Raw genomic sequence first — 24,213 nt, 5'->3', positions numbered from 1 at the left:
GGAGCTGTGAATTATAATTAAAAGTTGAACACTGAACAATGAATAGCAGCTTGTTTTTTTTTAAAAGTGTAAGAAACCAAAAGACTGATATTTGCTGTGGGGAACTTGCCTGGAAAGATGATGCAGATTAGTTACTGCTCTAAGAACACAATAGGCAATTTGGCACCAAGATGTTGTTCTGTTCTGGGACTGGCTGATGCTTGGATGTTGGTTTGGCCAATCAAGAGAAGATCAGTGCTGGCCAACCACCCACAGGGAACGTTGAAAAATAAAGAAAAAAAAACAAAGAGTGAGCTGACTGGGGTTTTGGACAGGAGATGGTTTTGCTTTAAAAGCTGCTAGAGTGGGAAGCTGTTTTATTTGATTTTGCTCTGTTGAGCTATTCTTCAGTTTTTCAGTCTATTTTTCTTTTCTCATTGTCTTTTAGTACCAATCAACGGCAACAAGACAACTTTCATTGATAGCATAGTAAAATATTCCCATGCCCAATCTTTATTTCTCCCACTTTGAGTTGAAGTTTTAAGTGTGTGGAGTGGAGGGTGAGGTGGGTGGTAGTAGCAAAAGGTGAGGGAAACCCAGAAATAAGGAGTTCACTATATGCTGTCCACAGCACATCGTCAATCCCTCTCTGGAAGTCTGTCTGATTGATAAGCTTGACTGACAGTCATGTAATAAGCTGATTATTGAAGGCCACATGATCAAAAAAATCAACCTCTGGCGTCAGAAAGCTGGGATGAGTGATCACTGAAGAAGTCAATCCTAGTGGCAAAGGAGGGCAGTTGCAATTGAACAGAGTCCCCTGTTTGAGCAGGGTTTAATTAGAGACATGGCAGTGATGCGGTAGCAGTGATCTGATGATGGCAGGTGGGGAAATTGGACCATAGAATAGTAGAGCTTCCACATTGTGGAAGCAAGCCATTCAGCCCATCAAGTCCAAGGAGAATCCAATTCAGACCCACTTAATTCCTGTAACATTGCATTTTCCATGGCTAATCCACATAACCTGCACCTCCCTGGACACTATGGGACAACTTAGCATAGCCAATCCACCCACATCTTTGGACTGTGGGAAGAAACTGGAGCACCCAGAGGAAATCCACACAGAAATGGGGAGAATGTGCAAGCTCCATTCATACTGTCACCTTAAGTTGGAATTGAACTCATATCCCAGCATTGTGAGGCAGCAGTGTTACCCACTGAGCTACCATGATGCCCATGAGTGGGATTGAGTAGTTGGAGGCTTGTGGTGGAAGCCAGTGGTCTCAAGTTGTGAATGATAAAGACCTCAAGGGAAGGCTGGAGGTCTCATGCAAATATTGGAGGTCTGTGGTGATGATGGGCTTTGGGAGAGGATTGGGAATGGTAATGGGAGCTGATGGACTGACATCATGTGGGACCAGAGGGCAGGAGGGGATGATTGGTGGAGAGGTACTCATTGTAGATGACTCTCTTGAAGTTACCAGGATCTAGAAGCAGGTGTAAAGTTACTTTGCTCATGAATCCATCATGTTCCATTTCCTGAGCCTCGAGAAACCTGGTCAGCCAGAGTTCAAGCTCAAAATGACAATCATGCCCAAAAGCTCACAATCAACTTAAAGGGTCTGGATGGGTCTGCTTCTTCCAGTACCTTGGAGTGCAGGTTCATAGCTCTTTGAAAGTGGAGTCACAGGTAGATAGGATAGTGAAGAAAGTGTTTGGTATGCTTTCCTTTATTGGTCAGAGTATTGAGTACAGGAGTTGGGAGGTCATGTTGCGACTGTACAGGACATTGGTTAGGCCACTGTTGGAATATTGGGTGCAATTTTGGTCTCCTTCCTATCGGAAAGTTGTTGTGAAGCTTGAAAGGGTTCAGAAAAGATTTACAAGGATGTTGCCAGGCTTGGAGGGTTTGAACTATAGGGAGAGGTTGAATAGGTTGGGGCTGTTTTCCCTGGAGCGTCGGAGGTTGAGGGGTGACCTTATAGAAGTTTATAAAATCATGACGGGCGTGGATAGGATAAATAGACAAAATCTTTTCCCTGGGGTGGGGGAGTTCAAAACTAGAGAGCATAAATTTAGAGTGAGAGGGAAAAGATATAAAAGAGACCAAAGGAGCGACTTTTTCACACAGAGGGTGGTATGCGTATGGAATGAGCTGCCAGAGGAAGTAGTGGAGGCTGGTACAATTGCAACATTTAAAAGGCATCTGAATGGGTATATGAATAGGAAGGGTTTGGAGGGATATGGGCCAGGTGCTGACGGGTGGGACTAGATGGGGTTGGGATATCTGATTGGCATGGAGGAGTTGGACCAAAGGGTCTGTTTCTGTGCTGTACATCTCTATGACTCTATGGCTCTAGGTACAACTGAAGACTAGTGAGAAAAGGTTCTAAAATGTGAAAGTATTGTCCTCTGAGGATTGGAAGAAACAGGAGTGCTTCTCCTTGCTCCACAAAACAGTATAGGGTAACTGTCATCCAGAACTTGCCACAACCCACTCTACCTCCACATTCCCTCTCTGCTCCGTCAACTCCATTCCCATCCCATTCAAAGCCTACTGTCCAAATTGCTGCAATAGTCAGCTGCTTCTGAACAGCTGCTTGTCTGCAGCTTGCAGGCTTAACGTGGATAGGCTGAGTACTGCTTTAGACAGAGATCTTGGACAAAAATGGACATAAGTACTGAGTAAGTGTTCTATTCTCCTGCTGCCTGTCTGGATCCAATAAACAACCCACAAAAATCCAATATGAAACAGTTCCAGTGGCTGACATAAGATTTTACATTGAAACTACTGGGCTATCAACTTGAAATGTGAGCTGTTGGATACTTTTGTTTCAAGGTATTAATATCTTAATCTTTAAAAATGTTTTCAGAAATATCGTGTAAATTTGAAAGATCCCAACATGTCTCATGTATACACTGGACTAGGTTCCCCTGGCTCTGATGCCTCCTTTCGGCTGACGCCTTACATTTTCAGGCGAGCAAACTCTTGAATCAACCCCAGCAGTAAACTCCCACCAGCTCGCTATCACAGCAGGTGACATTTGGCTTCAATTCCACTATGAATCTGACCTTAGGAGATGATTGCATAATGTTCAGCACCATCTGCAATTCCTCAGATACTGAAGCAGTTCATGTCTAAATGTAGCAAAACCTGGATAATATTCAGAACCACAGATGCTGGAAATCTAAAACAAAAACAGAAATTACTGGAGAAACTCAGCAGCTCTGTTAGCATCAGGAAGTTAAAGCAGAGTTAATGTCTGGACTCCTGTGACTCTTCTTCCAAACTAATGTCACCCTAGGAAGAGGGGTTATTTATGCTGTAGACAGGGATGGGGAGTGAAAATGGAGTGCGAGAATAGGTGAAAGTAGAGCCCAGAGAGACAGAACAATGGCTAGTAACACAAAGGGATGGATAACAGTCTACTCAAAAGAAAGAAAAGCTGATAATGGGAATCAGAAGTAGAAGAATAGAGTGTTTACAGGAAGCAGGGTGTGAGGATGCATAATCCAGGTAACTGGGAGTCAGTGCATTTATAGTGCACATTGGTGACCAGCCTAGCCCCAGAAATGGAAACAGTAATATTGAGGCAGGGAAGGGAGGAGTCAGAGATAGACCAGATGAAGGTGAAAGCAGGAATTTGGAAATTGGGAGCAAAATTGATAAATTTTCCCAATTCTGCACAAAAAGGGAAGCAGAAGCAGCACTGATGATGTCATCAATGCACGGTCGGGACTGCAGTATGACTGGAACAACGAATGTTCCACATACCTCACAGTGACAGACATAACTGGGACCCATGTAGGAACTCATGGCCACACTTTTGACCTGAAGAAAGTGGGAGGAGTACATGGACAAGAAATTGTTCAAAGCGAGGATGAACCTGGCCAGATGGAGGAGGAGATGGTGGATGGAGAAGGTTCAGACCTTTTCTCCAGGAAGAAGTGAACAACCCCAAGACCATCCTGATGGGGGATGAACAAAGAACAATACAGGACAAGAACAGGCCTTTTGGCACTCCAAGCTTGCACCACCACATTTTTCCCTTCCATACTAAAACTATCTTCATGTACAGGATCCATATGCCTCTGTTCCCTTCCTATTTATGTATTCATCCAGGTGTTTCTTTAATGCTGCTGTTGTGTTTCCTTCTACTAACTCTATTGGCAGCATGTTCCAGGCATTCACCACCCTTTGTGTGAAGAACTTGCCTTGCACATCTCTTTTAAACTCCCCGGCTTGCACCTTGAACCTGTGTACCTTAGTCCACCCAGGAAAAAAGCCTCATACTTTCCACTCTATCCATGCCATTCACAATCTCATAAATGTCTATCAGGTCACCCCTCAACCTCATGCATACCAGTGAAAACGAATCCAGTCTAGCCAACCTTTCTTCATAGCTAAAATGCCCATACCAAGCAACATCCTGGTAAACCTTTTCTGTACTCTCTCCAAAGCATCCACATTCTTCTGGTAGTGTGGTGACCAGAACTGTAGACATTGGTCAAAGTCCAATAGTCCTAACTGAAGTTCTATAAAGCTGCAACATAACTTGTCTGTCGTTATACTCAATGCCCCTTCCATTGAAGGCAAGTATGCCACAAGCCTTTTTTACTACATTATCTACCTGCAGTTCCACCTTCAGATATCTGTGTGCCTGCACACCCAACTCCCTCTGTATATCAATACTCCTAAGAGTTCTGCCATTTACTGTATAATTTCCACCTGTACTTGACCTTTCAAAATGCATCACCTCACATTTGTCCAGACTAACTTCGATCTGCCATTTTTTTGCTCATGCCTCCAATTGATCTATATTCTGCTGTACCTTCTGACAATCCTCCTCACTATCCACAACTCCACCAATCTTTGTATTGCCCACAACCTTATTAATTAGACTAGCTACTTTTTCCTCCAAATCATTGTCGACCATGAACAGTAGAGGTCCCATCACAGATCCCTGTGGAACACAACTAGTCACAACCCTCCATTCCATAAAGTATACTTCCACCACTACCCTCTGTCTCCTTCTGTATCTATCTTGCCAGTTCACCCCTGATACCAAGTGACTTCATCTTTTGTACCAGTCTGCCATGAGGGACCGTGTCAAAGGCTTTACTGAAGTCCATGTAGACAATATCAATTGCTTTTCCCTCATCAATCATCTTTGTTACCTCCTCAAAAAACTCGATCAAGTTAGTAAGGCATGACCTCCCCCCTACAAAACCATGCTGTCTGTCAATAATAAGTCCCCTTGCTTCTAAATGTGTATAGATCTTGTCCAATAATTTCTCTACCACCAACATGAAACTCACAGGCCTGTAATTTCCAGGATTATCCATGCTACCCAGGACAACATTGGCCATTCTCCAGTCCTCTGGAATTTCACAGTGGCCAAAGAGGAAACAAAGATGTCGTCAATGTTCCAGAAATTTGTTCTCTTGCCTCCCTTAATATTCTGGGATGGATCCCATCAGAACCTAGAGATTTAGCTACCTTAAGACTTTTTAAGATGCACATCACATCTTCCTTTTTAATAGCAACTTGGCTTAGAAATTCAACACTTCCTATCCTGAGAGCATCCTCCACCATGTCCTTCTCTTTGGTGAATACCAACACAGAGTATTTGTTTGGCACCTCACCTACTCTGGCTCCACACATAGAATCGCCCCTTTGTTCTTTGAATGAGCCAACCCCTTCCCTGGCTACCTGCTTGCTTTTTATATGCCTGTGGAAGTACAGTGTTAGAAGAATCAGGAATATAAGTGGGAAGGGACTGGACAAGAGGAGATAACATTGAGTGAAGGTCAGAAGAGACATGGGACAGGAGCAGGCAGAAACAATGGGTCTGCCCAGTCAGTCCTTTTTGTGAATTTTGTGAAGGAAGTAGAAGCATGCTGTGCAGGAGGGATCATGAGCTTGATGGCTTGTGGTGAGGAGCTCTCTAGATAAATTGAGATTAGTGAATACCACAGTCTGATGTTCAATCGTGGGGTCGTGGTAAGGGTGAGATAGGAGGAAGTATCTGAAAGCTGATGTTCAGCCTCCACAGTAGAGGTCAGTATGCCAGACCATTACAGCACTGCTCTTGTTGGCAGACTTAATTACAAAGCCAGGATTGCATTTGAGAGCAGGGGCCGCAGTCAGTTCAAAGGGAGATAAGTTTGATGAGTAACGGGGGCAGAGATATTAAGGAGACTGATGTTGCATTGTCAATTCTCAATGAACATGCTAAGTCCAGGTAAAAAGCCAGAGGGAGGGGTCCAGGTAAAGGGACAGTGTTGGAGGTGGATATAGGGATGAGTGGAACAGGGGAAGGGCTCTTGTGGGCACGGAGGCCAAGGCGATGAAAGAAGAGTTCAACATCAAGTCATGACTGAAATTCATTGGATGATATTGAACTTGTTCTGACAAGTGGAAAGTAACAGTCATCTGACAAAAGTGCAAGCAAAGACTATCTACTGTAAGAGAGAATATAACAATCATCCCTTGACATTCACTGGCATTGTCATCACTGAATCTCCCACTATCAATATCTTGGGGGTTACCAGTGACCCGAAACTGAATTGGTCTGGGCGTATACAGTGCATTGGCCAGAAGAAGCTAGGAATCCTACAGCAAGTAACTCCTCCTGATTTCCACAGACTGGCCATTGTCTACAAGGCACAAGTCAGGAGTGTGTTAGAATCCTCCACACTGTCCATGAGTAATTAGTCCAACCTGATTTACCTTTACAATGTGAAATTAATAAAATTGAAAATTAGATGAAGAATTTAACAAGCTTGATATGTGATGGATGTATTAGATTGGCTGGATGTCTAACAAGGTTTGTAACAGGTGTGTTGCATAATGATATATGATGAATGGATATGTGATACGTACCAGGCAGATGGTCAAGAAGTGCAACAGGGAGGTAGGTGTATCATAGGAGGTATAGTGAAGACATGTAATGGCTTAACATGAAAAATTGGGCGTATGACAGGATCTATATGTAAAGGAAGTATATATCAGAAGGCATGACATGTGTAATGGGATGTGTGTATGTAAGAACTAGACACACCTTGAACCTACTTAAAGCTAACCTAATCAAGGTAACAACACACAACAGTTGGGGTGGTTTTGGGTGTAGGGGGAGTGGGTGGTTGTGTTGGTGGTTGGTGATTTTAACTCCTGGGTAACAGACAAACAGAACATAACAATAGGTGAACAGTCATTTTGAAGCCTGGACCTTTTTACTGTAACAGGATTTAGGCCTGGTTTCTGATCATAACAGAAGAACAGCCTGAGAGTCAACAGCCCAGTTTCTTCTTATTGGGTCAGTGAAGCAGTCTTTTTCCTCCTGACTCCACAAAAATGATTAAAAACTCAATTAACTATTCGGGTTTTTTTGTTGTATCAGCATGAAAACTGGTCAGGAAGTGTAAAGCCTATGCTATACTCAATTCTGTTATAAAATGGCAAGCACTGTCTTAATTACATCATTGGGCCTGATTTGCATATTAAAAGAGTTAAAAGCCTAACGTGGAGTTGTCATTGGTTAAAGATCACTCAAGGGGTCTGACTGGTAACATACACATTTTAGTTTGGAGTTATAGGTAATGATGGTAATGGCTCCATGTTTTTTCCATCATGTGGCTATGGCAATCTCACCTGCTCTTGTTTCGTGTTTATTTAGAGCAGACTACCCCACTGTACCACAAGATTTCAAAACAGGGAGTAGTCTGTTTAAAAATTGAATTGATGGAGATTTTAATAGATATAGTAAACTTGTGACTCCCATTTTGAGGACTTGCCGGCCTCAATTTAACAAGAAGCACCAACTTAACTCAGCTAAAATCAACCCTCTTGCAAGTTGCTTGTGGACTCTGTATCACTGGATATATTATAAAAGGCCTCAGTGGGTTAAAGCTATTATTCAGTAGGAGTGATAGGAACAGCCTATCATCGTATTACAGGCCAGTAAATCATTATGGTGTATTGGTTACAGTTCCAAGCAGAGCACTTAAAACATTGCTCTTGGTTCGTTCTGTGCTCCTGCTGCCCACTTGGACCTGATCTATTCTGGGATGAAATCCAATTTGGCTTTATCTGTGAACTGGAGACAATGTTCAGATGGGAATTATTTGCATTTGAGCCCAAGAACAGCCAGAGCTCTACAATATGTAAGTGGATAATGGCCTTGTTACTGAATCTGTCTCTCTTCATACTTCTTTTCATTTATCTTTTCTTTTTCAATTTGTTTTCAAAGCTACTTCTCATCCCCTGAAAAACTGATTCTGTTATGGTTCTAAAGCTCCTCAGTTCTCCACCAATACCTTTTTTTAAAAGACTAATTGTGGGTGAATCTAAGCAGTGAACGTTGGCAAATAGTTCAATCCCAGCCAGCATGCAGAATCTGGGACAATACTAAGACATAGCTGGAGCGAAATGAAAAAAAACTTTTGAGGGTTTTTTGCTGTCACAGGTGTCTGCCCACCTTACATGAAATATCACATTTGGATAAGGTTGATTGATTTTGCACCACATCTCTTTGTTTCAATCTCTGTGTAACTGTCAGCATGATGCCCAACTTCACGTCCATATAGGATGTAGTATGAATCAATATCAACGTTGAGAGTGTAGCAACCTTTCAATGCCAGTTGTTGGTGTGTCCTGCAATGCTATTCTGTACATTATAAGCACCCTGAAAATGGATTGGAAAGGTGCCATTAGGATCATGAGGGATTGGAAGTTCATGGATGCCAATATCCGTAGTCAAAGAGTGTGTGATGCTGTTGCCAATGAACCATGCCCTGAGATGCTGCTATGTAGTAAGCAACATGGAGGCTCTATACAGCCAGTGGTGAATGAGACAAGATGTACAGTCAATAAATCATTAACAAGATATAACCCCTTTTAAAAGGCAACTCACCTTTTCCAAGTGAGCATTTCATCTTAATGCTAAGAACATACAAAGAATCTAATGAGTAACTGTTGAGGGGAGATTGATCTTGCCAATTTCTCACTCAATTCTGTCATAACTTCACCATAACTCACATCACTCAGGACTCTGCAAGATTGTGCTCTTCACCATTCAAAGATTAAATCCATACGATCACATTAAACTCCATTAGATTACGATTTATGCTAGAGAGTTTGTAACAGTAAGAATCTAGAATCTATCACAGATGCTGCAAGTATATAGTTCTATATTGATTCTGAAGAAGTCTGGAGTGGGATCGGAGTGGGCAAGGATTGGGAATATTGATTTAATTCCTGAATTCGCTTTGCTGTAGCTGTTACTCTTTGCTCTATTTTCCAAGTTAGATTATCTCCCTCTAATCCACCTTAAATTGCATCTATCACCTGTCCATTCATTCAGCCGTGTCATGGTGAAGGGTTTTACAGAGCTCTTTTTTGCAAACCTCCTGCTTTTGTATCTTTAACAAATGTCAGTGATATGTTCCTTATTAACTCTGTTCACAAACATAATTATATATCAGGAACAAAAGTAGAGCCAACACTGATGGCTGGAATACCCTACTTTGAACTCTTCTCCAGTCTGAGCATTTCTGGTGTTACATGTTCTTTAATATGAAAAGTAAGCAGTTGTTAAGATACCTTATCCAGTGTCTTCTGAAAACCCCTACATTAGTCACAGAGTCAAAGAGATGTACAGCATGGAAACAGACCCTTCGGCCCAACCTGTCCACGCTGACCAGATATCCCAACTCAATCTAGTCCCACCTGCCAGCACCTAACCTATATCCCTCCAAACCCTTCCTATTCATGTACCCATCCAAATGCCTCTTAAATGTGGCAATTGTACCAGCCTCCACCACATCCTCTGGCAGCTCATTCCATACACGTACCACTCTCTGCGTGAAAACGTTGCTCCTTTGGTCTCTTTTATATCTTTCCCCTCTCACCCTAAACCTATGCCCTCTAGTTCTGGACTCCACTGGTCACAGGCCTCCAGTCTGAAAAACAACCCTCCACCACCACCCTCTGTCTTCTACCTTTGAGCCAGTTCTGTATCTAAATGGCTAGTTCTCCCTGTATTCCATGAAATCTAACCTTGCCAATCAGTGTCCCAAGGGGAACCTTGTCGAATGCCTTACTGAAGTCCATATAGATCACATCTATTGCTCTGCCCTCATCAATCTTCTTTGTTACTTCTTCAAAAAACTCAATCAAGTTTGTGAGACATGATTTCCCATGCACAAAGCCATGTTGACTATCCATAATCAATCTTTGCCTTTCCAAATATATGTACATCCTATCCCTCAGGATTCCCTCCAACAACTTGCCCACCACTGAGGTCAGGTTCACTGGTCTATAGTTCCCTGGCTTGTCTTTACTGCCCTCCTTAAACAGTGGCAAAACGTTTGCCAAACTCCAGTCTTCCGGCACCTTACCTGTGACTATCGATGATACAAATATCTCAGCAAGAGGCCCAGCAATCACTTCTCTAGCTTCCCACAGAGTTCTCAGGTACACCTGATCAGGTCCTGAGGATTTATCCACCTTAACCGTTTCAAGACATCCAGCACTTCCTCCTCTGGAATCTGGACATTTTGCAAGATGTCACTATCTATTTCTCTACAGTCTATATCTTCCATATCCTTTTCCACAGTAAATACTGATGCAAAATATTCATTTAGTATCTCCCCCATTTTCTGTGGCTCCACACAAATGCCACCTTGCTAATCTTTGAGAGGCCCTATTCTCTCCCTAGTTACCCTTTGTCCCTAATACATTTGTAAAAACCCTTTGGATTCTCCTTAATTATATTTGCCAAAGCTATCTCATGTCCACTTTTTGCCGTCCTGATTTCCCTCTTAATTATACTCCTACTTCCTTTATACTCTTCTAAGGATTCACTTGATCTCTCCTGTCTATACCTGACATATGCTTCCTTCTTTTTCTTAACCAAATCCTCAATTACTTTCGTCATCCAGCATTCCCTATACCTACCAACCTTCCCTTTCACCCTGACAGGAATATACTTTCTCTGGATTCTTGTTATCTCATTTCTGAAAGCTTCCCATTTTCCAGCTGTCCCTTTACCTGCGAACATCTGCTTCCAATCAGCTTTCGAAAGTTCTTGTCTAATAACATCAAAATTGGCCTTTCTCCAATTTAGAACCTCAACTTTTAGATCTGGCCTGTCCTTTTCCATCACGATTTTAAAACTAATAGAATTATGGCTGCTGGCCCTAAAGTGCTCCCCCACTGACACCTCAGTCACTTGCCCTGCCTTATTTCCCAGGAGTAGGTCAAGTTTTGTACCTTCTCTAGTTAGGTACATCCACATACTGAATCAGAAAATTGTCTTGTACACACTTAAGAAATTCCTCTCCATCTAAACCTTTAACACTATGGCAGTCCCAGTCCATGTTTGGAAAGTTAAAATCCCCTACCATAACCACCCTACTATTCTTACAGATAACTGAGATCTCCTTACAAATTTATTTCTCAATTTCCCTCTGACTATTAGAGGGTCTATAATACAATCCCAATAAGATGATCATCCCTTTCTTATTTCTCAGTTCCACCCAAATAACTTCTCTGGATGTATTTCTGGGAATATCCTCCCTCAGCACAGCTGTAATGCTATCCCTTATCAAAAATGCCACTCCCCCTCCTCTCTTGCCTCCCTTTCTATCCTTCCTGTAACATTTGTATCCCGCATCATTAAGCTGGCAGTTCTGCTTAATGTTTCCATAACTGCTATGATATCCCAGTCCCATGTTCCTAACCATGCCCTGAGTATATCTGCCTTCCCTGTTAGGCCCCTTGCATTGACGTTCTTAGTTTACTGAACTATTTTTATCTTTCCCACCCACCATTTCAAAAACATTGCTTGTCAAGTAAGACTTACCTTTAAAAAAATCTATTCTAATTGTCCTCAATTATTTATTACATTTTCAAATGCTTACTAATTTTGAAATCCATAATTTGAGAGAAAGAGTGTCCATAATTGATGTTGGGCTAATTGGTTGATACTACCTCCTTTAACCTTTCTCCTTTTTGTTGAATGATTTTATATTGACTACTCTCCAAACCTATGCACGATCTGAAAATTTGTGGCTTTTACCTTTGTCTTCCCTGACTGCTTTCAACAGTCTAGGCTGCATGTTGAATCAGGCTTATGTACCTTCAGGCACTAATTCTTTTCCGAACCAATTCCTTTTCTCGCTCTTTCATGCGTTGCTGACAAAACCAACGCTTGTTCCCCATTCCTATTACCATTGAGAAGGTGGTGATGAAGTAATTGTGATTAGTGCAAAATTGAATCAAGTACAACCATAAATTTAATTTTTTTTTGTCAAATACATGCAAATTTATGTTTTCATTATCATATGTAAAGACTTGTACAACTAATACATATATTGTGATCAATTTGTTGCATGGCATTATTACATGCCTCTGGTGGAGGTGGGTCTTCAGCACAGGCCTCCTGGCTCAGACGGAGGGGCACTTCTCAAGGCTTCCCTATATTGCTGTTCCTCCAACTCTTGCCTCGTTCTATACAACTGATTTTTTAAAATCCCAGTTAAATAAATATACATAGTTTAGGCACATGGCAATGATTCATATAAAGCTTATAGGACCTAAATCTGAACCAATAAGCTAATCCAAAATTTTATGATTAATGCTTTCCAATTTTAGCTTTCAATCTGCTTCACAGACAATTTAACTGAAATTGCAACATAAAAATACAGTGTTGCAAAATAATTCTACTATACCACTTAATTGGCAAAATTATCTTTCCGTTCCAAAAATAATTCTATTTTTTTTTCTAACTTTCTCTCCTCCTTGTTTGGAGACGCTGACTCAGCATGGGGTATGATTTCACAAGCACATCAGATCAGTTACATTGCCCCAAACAGTCTGTAATGCTGGGCATTTTCATTTCTTTATTTTTATAACATTTTTCCATAAAATTTATACTCAAAAATCTGCAACTAGGTATCTATACGCCATAAGTGGTAACTTGTAGGCTTTTCACTGTACTCATATGAGTACATGTGACAACAAACCTACTTCAATTCAATTTGAACAGTCTTCCCTTACATCTGAATCTAGTCACTGAGCGTCGACAGGATGTTAAACTGTGAATGGGATCACTGTTGTATGTAATCCATTTCTCAAATAATGTCCACACAAGTGTGGTCCTTCCAGATATGAGCATGGACTTTCCCTTCTTAGCTCTGGAGTGCTGGAGTCAAGGATTGACTCCAGGACCTCCAGGTGTATAAAGCTTAATGTTCCATTGGCTACTTCCACTTAGCATCAGAGATGCTACATTTGTGTTATTAATGGACTAACTGAGTTAAAGTTAAAATTTGGCTAGATTATTTTATATTAAATGTTTGTGATGGGGTTTCATTTGTATTTTACTGATTTAAAAATCCGGTCATCAAACTCCAAAAAGAATTATTTTAATGATATGAAATGTGTCAACACAATAAAATGCTGTGGAAATATCAGTATTATGTTTTGGTAAGAAAAATGAGGAGGTCGCATATTGTTTAGAAAGTAAGAATCCAAGTAGTGTAGACGTGCAAAAAGGATCTGAAAGTACAAAGACACAAATCACTAAAAGTGGCGACACAGATCAATAAAGTCAAAGCAAAAGCAAACTAAGCACAGGTTTACTTCTTGCGGGCTGTGTTAAATTCGTGAATAAGATCACACTTGGATCATTGGTACTGGTTGTTATATTATGAAAGGGATAGGAGGGCACTGAAACAGTTCCATAATGGTTTATGAGGATGGTATCAGAACTGAGAGATTATACTTCCCTCAAAATGATGAACAGATGGGAGATATTTCACTTGATAAGAGAAGCCTGAAACATGATCTAATAGAGGTATTTAAAGTGATGAAAAGATAAACACAGATGCTGCCACTTGAGGGGATAAGCAAAACAAGAGGCCATTAATACAAAATAGCAATCAGGAAATCAAATAGGGAAGTCAGAGAATCTTCTTGATTCAGAGAGTAGTGAGAATATGGAATTCACCATGACAGGAAGTAGTTGGGTCGAATTGTATCGAAAGTTTTAAGGAAACCATGACAAGGATGAGGCAGAAATGAATAGAGGATTATTCTCAAAGAACTGGACAAAGAAAGATAAGATGAGGCTCAAGTGGAGCATAAATGCTAGGATTGATGGATGGACTGAATGGCCTGTCTTTGTGCTGTAGTTCTATGTAATCTACATAAAGCATTATCAATATTTAATGTGCAATTACTTACAGAAATTAATATCCTGTTTCTGAGTCAAACCTACTTATAAATACCAAAATATGAAAATTTTAATCTGGATACCAGAAGTGACTTCAGAAACACCTAGGCAGAGTGGCTGTGTTTCAATAAATATTATCAAAACCCTTCAACCCTTCCAGAACAGAATAAGCATGTCTGCTAAGATTGAATGTGAACGTTACATGTTCCAGAGTCACACATAAAAAATTACTCTGGACCCTGGGAAATAGATGGTCACTAGAGACACAAAGAACAAGATCCCACCAGGAGACAGTCTCTTCAGAGCAGGAAAAGACAAAGCTAATGAACAAACCCAAATCTATAAACAAGGGGCCTTTTTTAAATTTGTAAATAAAACCAACGACATTTGAGTCTCTTTTAATAATTGCTGTTATCTTTCAGTGTCTATTTACAGTAAGCAGAATAACTAAATTATTTGTTTCTCTCATTTATTTGGAAATAAGCTATTTATTGTAACGGTGCTGTATATAATTTTCATGAGGAATCAGGCATCACCTTGCTTGTTTTCGATAAGCACCAAAGCAATGTTAGACAACACATGGCTGAACAGAAAATTATTTATTGAAGAGTTTACTTGCAATGGCTACAGTATCAGAATTTCACGATAATATTTTCTTTTGTTGAAGGAATGGCAAATGGCTTCTGTGCAATCAATTCAGCCTTATCAAGGTGGCCAGATGCCAAATTCAAATAATAAGCCAGTAACAGCTACACTGTTAGTATTCACGCAATGTTTGAGGCTCTTCTCTGTGTAAACATGTAATCAGGGTCACTTGGAACAGAAGAAAATAAAATGAAAACAAACCTTGATGTATCTGTGGAGCCAGTTGACACCTGGCACTAGCTTTATCTGTTGGTATTTCCCACAATTCTTTATTGCAGCTCTTTTTGTTTGATTCCCATTATTGCACTGAACTTTTGATGAAGTTTCCTTTATTATTATTTTGGAAACCTTCGTAGCATTGCCAATTGAGTAATTTAGCAGTATAGGGATTAGCTGAAGAACACCAAACCTGTTACACAAATCAATCCCCTCTCAAGGCACTGGATCTTACTGTGAGGCAGTTTTCAGGTCCCTCATAGAAATGACGCCTGGAGGAAGAATGCCTCATCTTCCACTTCGGGACCCTCCAACCCCATGGCATCAATGTGGATTTCACCAGTTTCCTCATTTCCCCTTCTCCTACCTTATCCTAGTTCCAACCTTCAGCTCCGTACCACCATTATGACCTGTCCTACCTGTCCATCTTCTTTCCCACCTATCCGCTCAATCATCCATCCACCTGTTGCACTCTCAGCTACATCCTCCCCAGCCCCATGCCCCTCCCACTGCCTGACCTGCTCTGCTTTTCCAGCACCACATCCTCGACTCTAATAATCTTCAGTATGTGTAGTCCTCACTTCATGCAGTTTGCAGCAAAATGTCCACTCATGATGTAAGTGCAAGAGACCCACGGTCATATTTCTTCAATTGAATGTTGCTGGATTGAGGTGGAGGACTCTCGTGCCTCTTTTACCTTGTCATTTGTAATAAGCAACATTAGGTAAAGAACGGAGTGCAGGTCTGTGAGCATATGCAGGATTTACTAAGTGTGCTCCTCCTGGTTTTCCATGGCAGCCACAACCTGTCCACGCAAACAACCAGACTTACACATGCCAGAGAGAGCACAATACAGATGGTGCTGGTGTACTCTTCCACCACTTGCTGCAATTTGCTGAGTGTCTCTGAATTTTTATTTCTGCTGCTCTGCATAACTGTGCATTTTGATGAAGTTATTAAAAGTTGGCAACATGCACTCCTTCCCTGTCTGGATTGAGCCTGACCCCAGCATACTCTGACTGCCAGAGATCTGAGGTGTTTCTTGCTTGACCAGTAGCAGAGATACAGCAGTGATGTGCTCACCAGATGATACTACTGATTCTCACCTTGTTAAAGTATCCAAAAAAGTACTGTCTCCCACTTGGGCCAGGATCCTTTCTTCAAAAGGGGAGAGGAGATGAATGTTGGGCATTGCACCATCAGTCTTGGCCCTCTTTGCCTCACTGTAGGCCATGTTCTCCTGGGATGAGACAAAGGCAGGGATTGAGTGAGATGAAAGTGAAACCAGTGGCAAATAAATTCAGATCCCATTTGTAGTGAGCACTCCTGTTGCTGATAGAATCCCTACAGGGTGGAAGCAGGCCATTTGGCCCATTGAGTCTACACTGACGCTTTGAAAAGCATCCCACCCCTGTCTCTGTAAGCCTGTACTTCCCATGGTTAATCTAGGTAGCCCACACACTACAGGCAATTTATCATGGCCAATCCAGCTAACCTGCACACTTTGGACTGTGGGAGAAAGCTCACACAGGGAGAACATGCAAACCTTTCACAGATAGTTGCCCGAAGCTGGAATTGAACCCAGGTCATTAGCACTGTGAGGCTAACCACTGAGCCACCATACAGATGAATGCAATGGGAGCATGATGCATACTTACTAAGCAATGAGCAGTGTAAAACTGCATAAGAAAACTCACTGGAGTACACAAAGGAACCTGCCGTGAAAGTCCCTGAAATTAACACTTGCCTAAATTGTGGGAAAAGTCAGCCCATAGAGCCTGAAAGGCAGTGTACATTTTTAACTTTCTTTAAGAATTTACTTATTAGTTATTAAAATAATCAGGCTTGAGAAAGATAACTGTTTGACTTTCCATCAAAAATGACATATTACAGTCCACTCACATACTCGGATAGAAACTTTTCAGCAACCAATAGCAGCAATATTGGGTCACTGGAGGCAGAGGTCTTCTGAAAGAACCTCCAAGATTATGCCTAGCAGGAATGGCAACCCTTATTATAGCTCAGTCTGATCCTTCCCTTAACTGTTTAGAGCAGGTAATGGGAATGGTTGCCCACTGCTGTCGGAAGCTCTTTTCTCCTTGGTTGGAGTGGCAAATTCAAAACCAACAAGTCAAAGGCATAATTTAAAAATCATTTAAACAAGGCACGGTGTATAAATGAACATGTTAAATGCTTAAACAAGCGATAATTTATTTATGCCACACTATATGGAATGTTGGATTGCTTTGACATTAGCACAAATACACTGGTTTAGAAATGTTTTTAAATTAAAGATCTTTGTGTCTACCTGGAGATCAGTTTCGATCATTGCACATCAAATGTCATTTGAATGTAAATAGTTCGATGGGATTGTACCAGAATCCTTACCAGACCTGCTCTGTGTAGCTGTGTGACAGCTACTTAAGATATCATCAAGTTGGCGATTTGACTTCTACGTATTGTCGTCAGGCTGGAGGACAAGATTGGTTTTATAAACTTTTCAGTTTGGGGTTTCTCATGCACCTTTCTTTGGTGGATTAGACTTTCAAATTCTAAAGGATCCCTTAAACTTGCTTTTATGAAAAGGCTACTTGTAAAATCAACAAAGTCACTCTCTGAGCACAACTGAAAACCCCACTGCAAAGGATACTCAAGGATCTTAAGTGAGGAGGAGTTACACTCAGTTGGTATGTCCCAGTTTGCAATAGCCTGTTGACATTCACTGTTTCAGCTTCAACATGAAGAATAGCCTTCTTATTGCGCTGTAACAGAGCAGTTAGTAACCAAGAATCGAGGGGGGACGGAAGGGGGGTGTGGGGGGGGGATGTGTGTGGAAGGGAGGTGCAGTTAAAATCCACAGGGATACCTCACAACAGACAACAATGCAGCAGACTGGCATCCGATCTGATTTTGCCTTCATGAAAATTGAATAAAGAAGTTTAATAAAAACATGCTTTACATTGTAATTGTTTACTAACCTATTCTGAAAATATAAGAAATAAAAAGTTTATCTCACAGCATTAGTTAATTATGTGGCAGGTAGCTTACCTCTTATCTCCATAATGCTGTCCACCGTCTACAACACAAAAGTCAGGAGTAGTCTGGATAGATGCAGCTCCAACAATACTTGAGAAGTTTGATTCCATCCAGGACAAAGCAGCCGCTTAACTGCATCCAATCTACCATTTTCAACTTTCACACCCTCCAACACCAACACATGGTGGCATCAATATGTACCATCTCTAAGCTGCACTCCAGTAACTACCTAACCTCTTTCCATGTGACCCTCCTAACCCCCACACCTCTCCAACCTAGAAAGGTAAGGGTAGAATATGTTTGGTACCCCACTGCCTGCAAGTTCCTATCTGAATCACACACAAACCTGATTGGGAACTTTGTCACATTCTTTCATTGTCACCAGGTCAAAATGCTCAAGTTCCCTTCCCAACAGCATTCTAAGTGTCCCTTTACGTCAAAGACTGCAGTGGTTCACTTAGGTAGGTCATAGCACCTTTTCCAGGGCAATTCGCGATGAGCAATATCCACATCCCACAAACCAATAACAAAAAAAATCACAGAACAGGGAGTCAGGAGCACTTCCTATTCAATAGTTTTTTTGGCACTTGGAAGTAATATTGCATTTACTTTTGAACTTCAGTTTTGCATTTCTAATGATTAAAAAGTTTTATTGCAGTGGCAGGTGGGATTAGATTGGGTTGGGATATCTGGTTGGCATGGACGGGTTGGACCGAAGAGTCTGTTTCCATGCTGTACATCTCTATGACCCTATGACTATAAATATTCATTTCTCTATTCTATTTCTATGAATCCATTAAATTATTCAAATTGAGTTTACATAATGATCTTAAAACTGCTGTTTTTATCTACCACTCTCCCCGAAAAGTTACGGTAACAGATTACAAACAACTCCCAGGAAATTCCCAGCCATCATTTTCAAACATATTCCCAATGTCCCATGAAGTGGTTGGGCGGTTCCACAATCAGTGTAGGGGGTAATCACAGCAAGTGCATTAAGGAAACCACTGACATGTGCATTCCATGCAAGCAGCCATATCTCCAGCCATCTAAGTCCCAAACCCTGGAGCTCCTCCCTTAAACCTTCCACCTCATTCTGTTCCTTTAAGATCTGGCTTAAAACATACGTCATTCATCAAGCTTTGCCCAGGTATGCTAATTATTTCTCCATTGTGCCTGTGTTAAGTTTGTTTTCTTGTCTGATCACCCTCTTGTGGAACACCTTGGGACCTTTTACTATTTTAAAGCTGCTATATTAATTCAAGTTGTTATTGTATTATTCTAAAAAGTATAAATATTGTATGACCTTTGTCACATATTCATTGGGACACATTTTGTTTGTCATAAAAGTGAAACTTGATATTTTTATATTTGTTCCAAGGATCATTTGTCCCCGAATATTATGTTACAAAGGGCAAGTTTAAAAATTTCCCCATTTTGGTAAATTTTGTTGCTGATTGCTATTTGTTGTATTTTTGTCCTTTTGGATTCATAGTCAAATTACAACTCAAGGTCATAGCTTTTCTTTATTCAACCATCATGCTTTTTCATAAGGTAGACAATAATGGTCAACCACTAGGAAGAGCCATAAACTTGCTTTGGAATCCTTCTTTCAGATCTGTTAGTCTATTCTGCTATGACATCATGGTCTAGATTAGAGTGGTGCTGGAAAAGCACAGCAGGTCAGGTAGCATCTAAGGAGCAGGAAAATCGACATTTCGGGCAAAGACTCTTCATCAGGAATAGCGGCAGGGAGCCTGCAGAGTGGAGAGATAATTGAGAGGGGGGTGGGGATGGGGAGAAAGTAGCATAGAGTACAATAGGTGAATGGAGGTAGGGATGGAGGTGATAGGTCAAAGAGGAGGGTGTGGGAAGGTAGCAAAGAGTACAATGGGTGAATGGGGTGGGAATGAAGGTGATAGGTCAGAGAGGAGGGTGGAGTGGATAGATAGAAAGGAAAATAGGCATAGGACAGGTCATGAGGATGGTGCTGAGCTGGGGTGAGGTGGGGGAAGGGGAAGTAAGGAAACTGGTGAAATCCACGTTAATGCCCTGGTGTTAAAGTGATCCAAAGTGGAAGATGAGATATTCTTCCTCCAGGCGTCGGGTGGTAAGGGAGCGGCGGTGGAGGAGGCTCAGGACCTGCATGTCCTCGGCTGAGTGGGAGGGGGAGTTGAAATGTTGGGCCACAGGGTGGTGGGGTTGATTGGTGTGGGTGTCCCAGAGATGTTCCCCAAAGAACTTTGCTAGGAGGCATGTAGTCTCCCCAATGTAGAGGAGACCGCATCGGGAGCAACCGATGCAATAAATGATATTGGTGGATATGCAGGTAAAACTTTGATGGATGTGGAAAGCTCCTTTGGGGCCTTGAATGGAGGTGAGGTGGGAGGTGTGGGTGCAATTCCTGCGGTGGCAGGGGAAGGTGCTAGGATGGGAGGGTGGGTTGTTGGGGGGGGGGGGCTGCGTGGATCTGACCAGATAGTCACGGAAGGAACAGTCTTTGCGGAAAGCGGAAGTGGGTGGGGAGGGAAATATATCCCTGTGGTGAGGTCCATTTGGAGGTGGCAAAAATGTCTTCGGATGATGTGATTTACGCGAAGGTTGATAGGGTGGAAGGTGAGCGCCAGGGGAGTTCTGTCCTTGTTACGGTTGGAGGGGTGGGGTCTGAGGGTGGAGGAGCGGGATGTGGACGAGATGCGTTGGAGGGCATCTTTAACCACGTGGGAAGGGAAATTGCAGTCTCTAAAGAAGGAGGCCATCTGGTGTGTTCTGAGGTGGAACTGGTCCTCCTGGGAGCAGATACAGCAGAGGCGGAGAAATTGGGAATACGGGATAGCATTTTTGCAAGAGGCAGGGTGGGAAGAGGTGTAATCCAGGTAGCTGTTGGAGTCGGTGGGTTTGTAAAAAATGTCAGTGTCAAGTCAGTCATCGTTAATGGAGATGGAGAGGTCCAGGAAGGGGAGGGAGGTGTCAGAGATGGTCCAGGTGAATTTAAGTTCAGGGTGGTATGTGTTGGTGAAGTTGATGAACTGCTCAACCTCCTCGTGGGAAGTGGTGCCAATGTAGTCATCAACGTAGCAGAGGAAGAGGTGGGGAGTGGTGCTGGTATAACTATGGAAGATGGACTATTCCACATAGCCAACAAAGAGACAGGCATAGCTGGGGCCCATACGGGTTCTCATGGCTACTCCTTTGGTCTGGAGGAAGTGGGAGGATTTGAAGGAGAAATTGTGAAGGGTGAGGACCAGTTCAGCCAAACGAATGAGAGTGTCGGTGGAAGGGTACTGTTGGGGACGTCGGGAGAGGAAGAAACGGAGAGCTTGGAGGCCCTGGTCATGGAGGATGGAGGTGTAGAGGGATTGGATATCCATGGTGAAGATGAGGCATTGGGGGCCGGGAAAACGGAATTCTTGTAGGAGGTGGAGGGCGTGGGTGGTGTCTCGAATGTATGTGGGGAGTTCCTGGACTAGGGGGATAGGACAGTATCGAGGTAGGTGAAGATGAGTTTGGTGGGGCAGGAACAGGCTAAGACAATGGGTCGGCCAAGGTGGTCAGGCTTGTGGATCTTGGGAAGGAGGTAGAATTGGGCAGTGCGGGGTTTCCGGACTACGAAGTTGGAAGCTGTGGGTAGGAGATCTCCTGAGGTGATGAGGTTCTGTATGGTCTGCAAGATAATGGTTTGATGATGGGAGGTGGGGTCATGGCTGAGGGGGTGGTAGGAAGAGGTGTCTTTGAGTTGGCATCTGCCTTCAGCGGTGTAGAGGTCAGTGCACCAAACTACCACTGCACCCCCTTTATCTGCTGGCTTGATGGTGAGGTCAGGATTGGAGCAGAGGGATTGGAGGGCTGCATGTTGTGAGGGTGAGAGGTTGGAGTGGGGGAGGGGTAGACAGGTTTAGGTGGTTAATGGCTCAGCGGCAATTGGAAATGAAGACATCGAAGGCGGGTATTGGGCCAGCACGGGGCGCCCAGGTGGATGCAGTGTGTTGGAGGCGGGCAAAGGGGTCCTCGGAAGGTGGGCAGGAGTCCTGATTGTAAAAGTAAGCTCAGAGGCGGAGGCAGCAGAAGAAGTGTTCGACATCACGGCGTGTATTAAATTCATTGATGCGTGGGCGGAGGGGGCTGAAGGTGAGGCCTTTACTGAGGACTCATGCTCCCGTGAGGAGGTTGAGCAATTCATCAACTTCACCAACACACTCCACCTCGACCTTAAATTCACCTGGACCATCTCTGACACCTCCCTCACCTTCCTGGACCTCTTCATCTCCAATAATTACGACCGACTTGATACTGACATTTTTTACGAACCCACTGACTCTCACAGCTACCTGGATTACACCTCTTCCCACCCTACCTCCTGCAAAAATGCCATCCCATATTCCCAATTCCTCTGCCTTCACCGTATCTGCTCACAGGAGGACCAATTCCACCACAGAACACACCAGATGGCCTCCTTCTTTAGAGACCACAATTTCCCTTCCCACATGGTTAAAGATGCCCTCCAATGCATCTTGTCCACATCCCACAGCTCCGCCCTCAAACCCACCCCTCTAATCGTAACAAGGACAGAACGCCCCTGGTGCTCACCTTCCACCCTACCAACCTTTGCAGAAACCCATCATCCGAAGACATTTCCGCCACCTCCAAACGGCCCACCATCAGGGATATATTTTGCTCCCTACCCCTTTCTGCTTTCCGCAAAGACCATTCCCTCCATGACTACCTGGTCAGATCCATGCCCTCCCTACAACCCACCCTCTCTTCCTGGCACCTTCCCCTGTCACCGCAGGAATTGCAAAACCTGCGCCCATACCTCCTCCCTCACCTCCATCCAAGGCCCCAAAGGAGCTTTCCACATCCATCAAAGTTTTACCTGCACATCCACCAATATCATTTATTTTATCCGTTGCTCCCGATGCGGTCTCCTCTACACTTGGGAGACTGGACGCCTCCTAGCAGAGCACTTTAGGGACCATCTCTGGCACCAATCAACCACACCGCCCTGTGGCCCAATATTTCAACTCCCCCTCCCACTCTGCCGAGGACATGGAGGTCCTGGGCCTCCTCCACTGCCACTCCCTCACCACCCGACACCTGGAGGAAGACCACCTCTACTTGGATTTTACCAGTTTCCTCATTTCCTCTTCCCCCACCTCACCCCAACTCCAACCTTTCCAGCTCAGCACCGCCCTCATGGCCTGTCCAACCTGCCTATCTTCCTTTCCACCTATCCACTCCACCCTCCTCTCTGACCTATCACCTTCATCCCCATCCCATTCACTCATTGTACTCTACGCTCACCCCCCTCTCATTTATCTCTCCACTCTGCAGGCACCCTGCGTCTATTCCGGATGAAGGGCTTTTGCCTGAAACGTCAATTTTCCTGCTCCTAGGATGCTGCCTGACCTGCTGTGCTTTTCCAGCACCACTCTAATCTAGATTCTGATTTCCAGCATCTGCGATCCTTGATTTTACCTGCTATGACATCATGGCCCAGACTTATGACATAAAATTTGACGGAAACTTAAACTTAAATATCAGCTGAGATGGTAAAGATTGGCAGACTTTACTGTAGTTTTTGGTCTGTGGTAGAATACAGCAAAAAACCCATCCTTCCACATAGTTTAGTATCAGTTGCAAATACATATTCAACACTTTGCTAAAGTATGCAAAATTATGTATGGAAAATAATTGCTGGAACTCCCATTAGCTCTGGCACAAATTTTCACTCCTGAATTGGTCATGCAGAATTGGGAATTTTCGCATTTACTGGCCCATACTGCTGGAGTTTCACTCTGGGAGTACTGATGTTAACTGGAGTGAATCTTCCCATCTCTGGATTTGATGCAGAAGCAGCCACACGGACTCCAAAGTAATGGGGCATGCTGGTTAAAAATCGACCTCAGTGGAATGGGATTTGTCTCAGTTGTAATAGGACAGCAAAAAAACTCTTGTCTCTCACATTCCATCAACCCTGGACTCCCGAGGAAATGTCGATCCTCCTGCTCTTTGGATGCTGCCTGACCAGCTGTGCTTTTCCAGCACCACTTTTTGACTCTGACCTCCCATCCATGCCAGTTCACGCCACCCATCTACC

The sequence above is a fragment of the Hemiscyllium ocellatum genome, chromosome 9 (assembly GCF_020745735.1).
Source record: "Hemiscyllium ocellatum isolate sHemOce1 chromosome 9, sHemOce1.pat.X.cur, whole genome shotgun sequence".
Lineage (NCBI taxonomy): Eukaryota > Metazoa > Chordata > Chondrichthyes > Orectolobiformes > Hemiscylliidae > Hemiscyllium > Hemiscyllium ocellatum.
This window is presented reverse-complemented; position numbering follows the sequence as displayed.